Source organism: Euprymna scolopes, chromosome 27 (genome assembly GCF_053919585.1).
Source record: "Euprymna scolopes isolate OS-2025 chromosome 27, ASM5391958v1, whole genome shotgun sequence".
Taxonomy (NCBI): Eukaryota; Metazoa; Mollusca; class Cephalopoda; order Sepiida; family Sepiolidae; genus Euprymna; species Euprymna scolopes.
The window spans coordinates 69,247,933-69,260,595 of NC_136508.1; the positions used below are offsets into that span (position 1 = coordinate 69,247,933).

Genomic DNA, 12,663 nt, shown 5'->3' on the forward strand with positions numbered 1-12,663 from the left:
AACCAAGGAAACAAGTTTTTCCTTCGAGGCATGAGCAAACTGTCGATGAAGTTTTTCTGCTTTTTTTTTTTTTTCTGTGAAAGAACACTGACCAAAATTCTGAACATGTAATACAATGTTCTTAGTACCACTATGATCCAACAACTTATTTGTTAAGGGGAGACAATAGTGCCCTGAAGTTGTGGTCTTTAGTTCAATACATTTATCAAAAATCCAGCACATATCTTTCCGGAAATCTAGCACTATTCCTGCTGTCTTCATTGATTTGTGACTTAATAGAAGAGGCAAGTCGTTTTTCACAATATCTGCTTCGATATAAACTCTTATACCTCCGAGTGTAACCGGAAATTTAGCAACTTTAATTGCTGTGACAGCCACTCCATCACCAAAACAAAAACTCCGGTCTGAGTTCGTATACTTCACTAGTTGCAGGTCACTTTCATTTAAAGTATCCAAATAAACATCAAGCCACACTTCGCCAGCCAGTGTGCGAGTACAAGCAGAATCCAAGACTGCCATTCCAAATGTTTCCTTTACAAGATTTGAAATTTTTTCATTTGTACTGTTCAAATAAATATTTTCTTGACTGAACAACGTAATGTGTATTTGTTCTGTCGCTTCCGTAAACCTGGGCGTATTTCTAGGACACTCTCTAATTAGATGGTTCGGAGACTGACATTTGTAACACAACAACACGTTTCCACTTCGGTCACATGGATTAGATTGTCCTCGACGAAAACGCCTTTTGTTGTTACCCGGTTTAGAATAATTATAGTTGACGATATCGGGCTGTGATTTCACTGCCGGTACATTTTCATCACGATAAATGTCACCAAATACTTTCTTTATCGATTCCTTCATGTTTTGATACGTCAAAACAGAACACGTTGTCCGCGCTAATTTTTCGTTCTCTTCTGATATGTTAACCGCGTTCAAAACAAGAAAAGCTTGCACTCCTTCCGGTAGAATAATGTGGAATTTTTTTAATCTTTGGTACAAAAACTCATAACGAACAAGAAAGTCATTTATACTGGTACCTGACGATCTTTTATAAGTGTAAAATTCCTTAAAAGTCATGTAAGCGCGCGTGTGTTCATCCTTTAAATATATGTCATCCAGTTTCTTTATTAAGATCTTCAAGCCATCTCGTCCGCCGATGTCACTTGTTGGCAATTCACGAACACATTCTCTAATATTCGGTGGTAGCGTCAAAAACACTGCTGGCCCTTTTTTTTCCTCAGAAAGATCCGTGAACAACGACCACATTTCAACGTCTTGTTTCCAGTTCTCGTAAACATCCTCCCCCTCCAACAATGGAGGTTGTTTGTTCGAAGTTGCCATATCCGATATCCGATCTGTCTAGTGCTACAGACAAGCTGTACAAAAAAAAAAAATTTTTTTTTTTTTTTTTTTTTTTTTTTTTTTTTCGTTTTGTCGCACACAGAGGGATATCTCTGCTACCATTTGTTAAGACACTTGTAGTCTGTCTAAACTGTACGAACGAACTGACTAAACCAAGATGGCCGACTCCTATTTATATCACCACAAGCAAGGGAGGTAACCATGTAACTGGAGCAAGGGAGGTAACCAATGTCTACATTAACATCTCCACATCATTAATGTCTCCACAAGTGATGCATTATCTGTCTTGCAGAGAACGTCTGGCAATTTAGATAACTGAAATACCTCTTGTATCATAACCGCAGTCAAAACACCAGCATCAGCTCCCTCATTCAGAGCAAGAGTCTCTGAGGCCAATGGGCTTTTTGTCACTCTGTCCAATTTCTTTGACGCCCAACACATGGGGGCCATTTTGTCAGTACTTCCTCCAATAAAGACAACAAAATCATCCACGTGCATAGCAAGAATTCCAGTCAAATTTCCTTTAATATCATGCCACATTTGTTAAAAACACTATCCTTTCTTTTTCCATATGCCTAACCTATGCACGGAATTTCCATTGACAGAATTTCTTTGCAAGGGATTACGACTATGCAACACATTAACACAGAACTGCTTCCCTGCAGAGTACAGCATAGTAATCCTATGGAGAGTAGAAAGTGGACCTTGTGTTTACTTTCGGTAGCTTTGTAACTGTCGCCTTCTTTTATATTGTCTTTTAGTTCTCTCATCCCATGAGCAATGTTTCTGACAAAGGAGGGAGAATTGCTTTTTTCTTTCTGGGTTGGAATCTGTCCATATAAAATTTATCATTTGTTAGTTCTTGACTTTGAAGTAGTATTTTTTTTTTAATTTAAAATTTTTATCTTTTTACATCAATTGAAATCTTGTCTGAAGCGATTTCCAAAATTCAATGTCACCAACTATTTGTCATTAACCATTAATCACCAGTAATCAAGCTTGGTTCATTTCATGAATCAATTTTAGAACTCCCATAGTGTTCTTTATGGCTGATAACTTTTTCATCCTATCTCATCAAGCCTTATCCTTAAGTGAGTTGCTGTTGGTTTTCATATGGAGAAGGGGAGGAAAAGGAATTTTATTTATTTTATGAATAGAAGAAATGTACATTGTTTTTGCTTTCTATTTTTTTTTCAATTTTTTTTTTTTTTTTTTTTGTAATGCAAAAATAGGTCATTTCAAGGATTTATTTGCTCCTTTGTATCCGTTTTATTTGTTTAGATTATCTTAATGAGTTTGTGTATGTTGAGACTTGATACAAATAACACGAATTTCATTGATCTTAATTGTACCTATTTACTATGCCTCCCCACGGGACAGAGTTAGACACCAGGGTCGTTTTTTAACGTGGAGAAAAGGTACAAAAATAAAAATTGTCTCAGTCGTGAAGGATTTCTCCTCCACCGAAAGAGAACAAGAAATAGAAGTGCAGCATTGATCTTAATTGTAATCTATGGCCTCGGTATTTATAAAAAGGATTAGGGGTGGGAAAGGATGCCATAGAGGTCACAACAAAGAATACATGAAATGAATAACGTTGGAAGAGTGTAGATTCTGACTCCATATAATTAAAGACAGACAAATATTGAAGGTTGAGAACCGATTTTATTTACTACTAACAACTTGTATTGGAAGAGGCGAAGTGTTCGTAGGATGGAATGTGATTTAACGAAGAATGGATTGCCCGATGGAGATATTTGACAGTTTGTATTACGGTGAAATGTTCGTAGAATGTTTGCAGGTATGTACGATTTAACAAGGAATGAATGTTTGTAAAATGCTTGTAGGTGTGCATGAATTGACAAGGAATGAATGTTCGTAAAATGTTTGTAGGTATGTATGAATTGACAAGGAATGAATATTCGTAAACGTAACTTATCTTTTGGATGATGGATGTGGTAGGGGTGGGCCGGTCATCCTGCTGTCGGTGATGCGTGTCCTGGCTTGTAACTGGAAAGCAAGTGAGTTCTTTCATCAGCAGCTAGCAGCCCGGCGTCTTCGTCTTCTTTTTTCCTCCTCTCTTCTTTGGTTTGTATGAATTAGGCAGTGTTTAGAATTGAAGGAGTTTGGCCCATAACATGAGAGCGTAATCGGCTTCAGTTCACTGGCGCCTATTTCTTTTTTTTCTTCATTATGTCTTTTCGGTTTTGGTGACAGAATCCGCTGGTGCTACCAGATCAGGCTGCCCTATGGCTTCCGGAGACGAAATGCACCTACATTGACGTTTTTTTGTTTTCTGATCTTTTTTGTAAAACTTAATTATGTTCTGCAAAACCAAAAACAAAAACAACAGCCTATTCCCCCCCCCTTTTTATTTTATTTTTTCCTACCTTACTCCCGGTCCTGGATATGACCTTAAACTACATCCGATGGTAAGGTCCAGCTTACGGGCTTGGGGAGTGTGGAGCCACCTCTTAATTGCCATTGCTCCCAGGTCCACCCTGACCCGGAGTGGTAGTACCTGTTAGGGTCCCAACTATGGGTTAAATAGAAACAGATTTTAAAAAGGAAAAGAAACAACAAAAAAAGAAAGAAAAAGAAAACAAATATATTCTATTAAATTATCTATTTATTTATTTATTTTTTTGCCCTGTCGGTAGGGCATGAGAACAAACCGACTGTCCCCCTGCAGAGGGTAAAAATCCCTCAATGGGGCAACCAGTTAGCCGTGGGTTGCTACCCGTAAAGTCTTAGGACGTGATCCTGGTGATTGAGCGAACCTAAACCAGGATACATAGAAGTTTAGGTACCGCAACACATTACTTTGGCCCTTACTTCGATTAGACGGGCGGTCGGAGAGGCCCGATCCGACCAATCGGCCAGTCACGCCAAGCCCCACCATATATTGCCCATTCCAAAAACCCACTACTAATACAACACATCCCCCCTCTCCCACAAATAACCCTACTCCCTAATATATGATGGAAAGCGGTGGCTGAGGGTCAATCGATTAGGTGTGAATATCGATGACGAGGATGTAAACCCCTCAGGATTGCTACAGATCCCATAGCAATATCAAGAGAGAACAGATAATCATTATGATACCACCAAAGTCGATTATATCATCATTGTATCCCTGTAGAGGCTGGGCGAATGGGTTTCCCCCCAGGCTCTTCCCAAATAGGACTCCGAGGTGGGTGGGGAACAAAGATGACGAAAAAAGAAAACAAAATATATGGCTTATTCCTCCCAAAAACCACCCAACCACCCAAAGAGAACCCACTCTGATGTCTCTGACATCAGTAGCTCTGACGAAGAGACGATAAAACCAAGGAACTCAACATTCGTAGTAATAGAATCAATGGAGGAAACTCCTTTGAGCAAACTATCACCTTTTAAAATTGAAAAAAATCTTAAAACTCTAAAACCAAAGTCTATTAAAAAACAATTTAACGGCAGCCTACTAATAGAAACCCATAACGAAGAACAAACTAAAGAAATATTGAAACTAAAATTATTTGAAAACATCAAAGTCAAATGCTACAGACATCCAACCCTAAATACCTGCAAAGGAGTAGTGAAAAGCCACGAACTTGCACTTTGTCCCTTGGAGGAAATCCGGACAAACTTACAGAAACAGAATGTGTTAGATGTTCGCAGAGTTCAAATTAAAAAAAACCGTGAGAAAATCGATACCAATACATATATACTAACTTTCGATTCCCTCACCATACCCAAAGAAGTGAAAGTCGGATATATGAAAATAAATGTAGAAATTTATATTCCAAACCCCCTCCAATGCTTCAAGTGCCAGAAGTTTGGACACCATCAAGATCGGTGCACACGATTACCAGTGTGTGGAAGATGTGGAGAAAGTGGCCCACACATTGACTGCAGAAAAGATTTCAAGTGTGCCAACTGCCTGGGAAACCATGGCGCTGGCTCTAGATATTGCGAAATATGGAAAAGAGAAAAAGAAGTGACCAAACTAAAACATATAAAGAATATATCCTACCCAGAGGCCAGGAAAATCATCGAAACTAAAACATATGCAGATGCAACAAAAAAAACTAATCCAATCAACAATCAAAATGGTCATATACATGTAACGGATACAACTGACAAGAAAATTGATGTCCTAAGCAAACTAATAAAGGAAATGAAAGAACTATTAGAAGAAATGAGGAAAATGAATAGTGCAATGTCTGCAACCAATCCAAGGATAATATTAAGTAAAGACACTACTGAACCACAAAAAGAAACAAAACCACAAACCATTTCTACAAAAACAACCGAACAACCATCAAACACATCACAAGCCAGAAAAGAATCAAAAATCCCCCCAGACAAAAAAACAAAACAAACAAAAACAGGAAAAGAAAGATCCCAATCTATATCTCGAACAGGGACTCCGACAGAAAATAGATTTGAGGGATTGGAGACGATGGAAGTTGAACACAATTCCAAATGATGAACAAAATATTACAATGGAATATCAGAGGGATAAAAGCAAACCAAAATGAACTCACATTATTAATAACAAATATGAACCCAGCACTCGTCTGTCTACAGGAGACCTTTCTGAAAGAAAATAATACCATCAACATAAAACACTACACATCTTACAACTACATAAATAAAGATACGGACAGAGCTTCTGGAGGCACATCAATACTTGTGAAGAATGAAGTCCCTCAAAGACAAATAAATATAAACACAAACTTGCAAGCAATTGCAGTTACAGTGACTCTACATAGAACTATAACACTTTGCTCAATATACATCCCTCCAAAAGATACAATCAACGAAACTGAGATAACTCAATTAATAAAACAACTCCCTAAACCCTTTTTTCTACTAGGAGATCTCAACAGTCACAATGTAATATGGGGAAGTAAAGAAACAAATAAAAAAGGAAAAGAAATAGAAAACATAATAAATAAAAATAATCTATGCCTCCTTAATAATCCAAACTACACCTATATGTACCCAGCAACAGGTACTTTCACTGCCATTGACCTTACCTTATGTGATCCTTCCATATATATGGACTATGACTGGAAAGTACACAATGACACCTGTGGGAGTGATCATTTCCCAATCATCCTGGAAAGTCTAAGTACTAGCACTGAACAAAAAACACCCAAATGGAACCTACATAAAGCAGATTGGGAAGACTTCCAGGAACAGTGCAAAAACCAATTAATTATCGAAAAGAATGATGAAGATGACCATTTGAACTACTTCATTAAAACACTCACAAACATAGCAAATAATACCATACCGAAAACAACCAAAACCAACAATCACAACAAACCTTGGTTCACAAAAGAATGCAGAAAAGCCATCAGAGCTCGACGAGCTGCCTTGAGAAAATTCGAAAAGTATCCAACAAGCGAAAATCTGGATTTCTTCAAAAACAACAGAGCAAAAGCCAGACGAATCATAAAGGAATCCAAAAGAACAACCTGGAGAAATTATATATCCAAAATTAATGTGAATACCAAGGCGAAAACAGTTTGGAACATGATGAGGAAAATAGAAGGAAAGTGTAGTAGTACACCAATATCCCACATCTCTAAAGGCAACAAAATATACACCGATCAAAAAGACATTTCCAATAACCTGGCAGATAATTTATCAAAAATTTCATCATGTGACAGACAAACGGAGAAATTCAAAAAGATTAGAGAAAAGGAAGAGAAAAAGAAAATTCTATTTAAATCACAAAATACTGAAAAATACAACCAACCTCTTACCTTGCCTGAATTAAAAGAATCGCTAACCAAATCCCATGACACAGCTACAGGGCCCGATGAAATTCCATATGAAATCCTCAAAAAACTTCCAGAAGCCTCAATGAAATACCTACTTGAAATTTTCAATATTATATGGTCCAGTGGAAATGTACCCGAGACCTGGAAAGAGGCCACAATAATACCAATCCCCAAATCTGAAAACTCAAACATCCAATCCCAATCAAGTAACGTCTCAGATCTATTGAATTTCAGGCCAATAGCTCTAACAAGCTGCATTTGTAAGACCATGGAAAGGATTATAAACAAAAGACTAATCTGGTTCCTGGAAACAGAGAATCTTATTACAGAATTTCAAACAGGATTCAGGAAAAACCGAAGTTCAATAGACCACATAGTCAGACTTGAAACCTTCATCAGAGAAGCCTTTGTAAGGAAAGAACATTTAACAGCAGTGTTTTTTGACATGGAAAAAGCCTACGATACTGTGTGGAAGTACGGTGTTACAAGGGATCTGAAGGCGCTTGGACTAAAAGGCAGAATGCCAATTTTTATTGAAAATTTTTTAAAAAATAGACGGTTCAGAATAAAGGTTGGCACAGCTCTCTCGGACTTGAAAGAACAAGAGAATGGAGTATCTCAAGGGAGTATACTGTCAGTGACCCTGTTCAGTATCCGAATTAACAACATTGTAAAAAACCTTAACCCTGGGGTAGATTGCTCCCTATATGTGGATGACTTCCTAATATGCTGTAGATCTAGATATATATCAATAATAGAAAGGAAGCTTCAATTGTGCTTAAACAAAGTAATGAGATGGACGGAAGAGAATGGATTTAGATTCTCCAAAAGAAAAACGAAATGCATGCATTTCTGCAAACTAAAGAACATGCATAATGATCCTGTCCTAACCATGGAAGGAATGCCCATACCAGTTACTGACCAGTACAAATTCTTAGGGATTTTATTTGACAAAAAGTTAACATTCATCCCACACATAAACTATCTGAAAAAAAAATGTAACAAAGCTGTAAATCTTTTGAGAGTGGTAGCACATACCGATTAGGGTGCAGACAGGGAAACACTCCTTAAACTTTACAGAGCACTAGTCCGCTCAAAGCTAGACTACGGTTGTTTCATATATGGATCAACCCGAACATCATATATAAAAAGCCTAGACCCTATTCACCATACTGGCCTAAGATTGGCCCTAGGAGCATACAGAACCTCCCCCGTGAACAGTCTATACACGGAAGCACACGAACCCCCACTAGATCTAAGGCGAGAAAAGTTAGCCCTTCAATATTTACTGAAACTGAAGTCTTGCCCAAACAACCCTGCATACCAATGTACCTTCTATCCTAAATATGAAGAACTCTTTAACATGAGAAGAAAAACTATCAAAACGTTCGGGCTCCGAATGAAGGAAAGCATTGAAGAATCGAAAATTCCAATCTCCAGCATTCACAACTTCATACTGCCTAAAACACCCCCATGGACCATGAAACAAGTTGAAATAAAACTCAACCTAAACAAAAAGTCCAAATCTACCACAAACCCTATTGAATACCACGACGAACTTCAACATTTAAAATTACAATATTCAGACTACACCTTTATCTACACAGACGGGTCTAAAAGCAACAATCACACTGGATGTGCAGCAACGTACCATAAAACCACAATGAAGAGAAATCTTCAAAATGAAGCATCTATATTCACTGCAGAGACTATAGCTATCGATCTAGCACTCAACATAATTTCAGAGGAAACCACCAAAAACTTCATCATTCTCACAGATTCTCTATCAGTCCTATTATCTATACAAAATCAAAAACAAGAAAATCCACTAACAACAAAATTAATAGAAAAAATCAATATCCTTTCAACTACTAAAAACATTATTCTTGTCTGGATCCCCAGCCATGTGGGGATCAAAGGCAATGACAGGGCAGATACAGCTGCAAAAAGATCTTCTCACCTTCCAACTGACAATTTTAAGATTCCACATACTGATCTTAGACCCCAGATAAAAGCATACATACAGGAAAAATGGCAACTGCGGTGGAGTCAGCAAGAGGGCAACAAATTATACTCAATCAAACCTGAACTTAAGGAACGATGTCCGGACATCAAGAGATCACGCCGAGAAGATGTGATACTGACTCGGCTGCGCATAGGGCACACCAACTTTACTCATTCTTATATACTAAATGGAGAATCTGCACCAGAGTGCATCCCATGCCAGGAGACACTCACAGTAAAACATATCCTAGTTGGGTGTGATGACCTTGCCCCAACTAGAAAATTATATTATACAGAAAGCAATATGGAAGACCTTTTTGAAAAGATCAACTCAGCAAATATTCTAGCATACCTAAGGAAAGTAAATTTATATAAGAAAATTTAAGGAAATTTAAAGTCATCCAAATATACACATCCATGTATAAATACAACATTTAATCTCTTAGTTCAATTTTATAAAAAAAGGGAGGAAAGGCTGAAAAAGTCATTCCCCCCCTCCCAATAAAAAAAGTTAAAAAAAAAAAAAAAAAGGACTCCGGCATTAAATGACCACATAGGTTGATATGTCGTAAAACCAATCAATCAATCAATCAATCAAAAAAAACGACAGAATCCGTCCATACGTTCACTGGCGCAGCGGGGCGAGTTCTCTTCTCTCCATCTCTTTAGGTCGGGTGGGAGAATCTGTCCGTGTGTTCACTCATGCAGCAGGGCGAATCTCCTCTTCCCTCCTTTTGGTTCCCTCAAATCCCTCGTTTTATAGTGGCAAACTGGCTCCCAGTGACTGTGATATTTAAGGTGTTTATTTTAGGCGTGGAGCTCTGCCATTGGTCGATAATTATTTTGTGGTTATCTTATTTTTTTCTTCCCCAGCGGAAGCGATACGTGGAGCCATGTGCAAAAGACGATTTTTCATTTTGTCTCTCATGGTGGATGCGTTAACATCCGGTTCGCTGCTAATTCTCATCATGTTCCCACAAATCTCCACCTTTCTTAGAAGAGTCTTTGTGTTTTTTATGAGAGACTCAGTTGGTCTGTTGTGTTTCAGTTTGAAATAGTATTTTTGTTGCTAAATATGACTACATGTTCCGCTTAACCATTGTACACTCATTAACCATTATCCTCGAGTGGCCTCTAGGCCTTGATAAGTGGTGACTTCTTTGTAAAAAAAAAAGATTCATTAGACACTAGCTAAGAAAAATTTCTTGAATTTCAATTTGTTCTGGAGACCCTTTAAGCTTAAGCCTTCGATTTTAGACATTTCGAGAATCAAATATTCAATATATATATATATATATATATATATATATACTCGTAGCCAAATTGAAAATTGAAATGCTCGTATTTTTGATTTTATGGGACGAAACTACATGAAAAATTGCAGGTTTTTTGAAGATTATAATGAGATTTGGAACTTATACCAACTTTTTGGAGCAATTTGAGATATATATATATATATATATATATATATATCAAATTGCCAAAAAAGATGGTATGTTCAAACTCTCATTTCAGAATTATCTGAATTACCACTAAAGGCTTCTCTTTCTTCTTAACCCTGTTTCACGATGAAGCATAAATTGAAACTGACGTTTTCTTAGTTTTTTATTGGCTGATGGTTGTTGAATGGGAAATTATTTTTGGAATGAGCCGATTTCAGAAATATTTTTTGTGAAAAGATTTTTGTGTTTATAATTAGATGTGAGAAAACAAAAGACATGTTATGCAATAAACACAAGTAAAATAATGAGTTCAAAAGGCATCTATTCACAAGAAATATTTTATATATGACTAGCAAGGCCACCCGGCATTGCTTGGGACTGTATAAGAAAAATTTTGAACATACCTGTTATTCTTAGACATCAAAAATTCCTCTATCCTATGTATCATTTGCCATCTTGAACAAAAGAATATTTTACCTATCCTAGGACGGGTATTATATGTATGAGATAATTGTACGTTCTTTAGAACAGGAAATTTACAGCACATATATGGAAAAAAATTTCCTTGCCTAGGGGAGGTAATGCACAATACATATTTAAAATAATTTACATAATTTTCTGTTGTGCAAACTTTTCTGTAAGAGTTTTTGTTTTTACATCAGAGTGCTATAGTAAAGAAGAACCTTATTTCTCATTTAAAAGTCATACTACCTGAATATATTACATGACTTTTGGTTTTAATAACTTTTCTGCACGTCACAGGTAGGATTTTCTTTGTTTTTTCATATGAGTACTATACTGCACAAGTACCTTATTTCTTGGGTAGTATAATGTATAAGTCCGTCATTTCTAAGATATAGATGAAACTACTCGATAATTTTACATAATTTTCTGTTGTGCTAACTTTTCCGTGTGTCACAGGTGGGAATTTGTTTTTACATCAGAGTTCTATAGTAAAGAAGCACCTTATTTCTTATGTAAATGTCATACAACTCGAATATAGTACATGATTTTCGGTTTTGATTACTTTTATGTACGTCGCAAGTAAAATTTCGTTTGTTTTTCACATGGGTCAGGAAAATCGTTATCAAAACTTCTCTGCTCATTTATATAAATTATAATTCATTGAAAGTTGTTTATGAGAGTCACTGTTCATTTGATGTCATATTAGTAAGAGAGTTTCAATGAGAAAGATTGGAAACATTTCAATGAATAAAGTTTATACATATTTGCAGACAATAATAAGTTAACAAGTTGTGTGTGTGTCTGTGTTCATTAGACATGTTGCAAAGATTAGCACCCAACAGAGGGGCGCCCATATTATGTTCACTAAAAACCTATTAAAATATTCAAAAGAAACTGAAATTTGGAATATTTATTAATTGATTTCTAATAACTATTGTTAAAGTTTCACCCGAATCAGAGTTATCTAAATTATCATGAAGGGCTTTTCTCTCCTTTTTACCCTATTTCTTTTTTTTTTTACATAGGAGTCATCACTTATCAAGGCCCAGAGGCCATACGAGGACAAGGGTTAATGAGTGTATAGTAGTCAATGGGACAATATTGTAGTAATCGGTAAATTGAATTACTTTAAGTGACGGTTCATCAAGAATTTTTTTACGTTGGATTTGAAGACGACCATATTGTCAGCTGGAAAGCAGGAAAACGGAAGAGAATTCCACATGTGTGCAGTTCTAAGAAAGAAGCTTTGTGCATGGAATCTATGTTTAGGTTTAGGCACAGATAAAGAGTGGGGAAAATTATTGATAATGGTTTCAGCTAGACAAGTATTTTTCATGAAAGTTTGACGAGGGAGAACCATAGATTGGAAGCTCAGACGAGCACTTGCCATGAAAATAACGATAAAGCAGAGCCAGACTTGTAACATCTCTTCTGTGGGAAAGAGGTTGCAGGGAAGAGAAAAGGGCATCTCCCACTAAGCTATGAAGCCTATTTTGAACTCTGTTTTTAGATGAATTAATAAACTAAAACTGACGTTTTCTTAGAGTTTTTTTTTATTTTATTTTTTTTATTAGCTGATAGTTATTCTGTTGTAATTCAGAAAATTTGTTGAG

General features: G+C 36.6%; 1 protein-coding gene across 1 annotated transcript in view; it reads left to right on the top strand.

The window, feature by feature from the left end:
• Window positions 1–12,663, top strand: part of LOC145248899 (putative thiopurine S-methyltransferase) — a 52,168-nt gene that overhangs the window by 10,681 nt on the left and 28,824 nt on the right. The window lies entirely within an intron of this gene.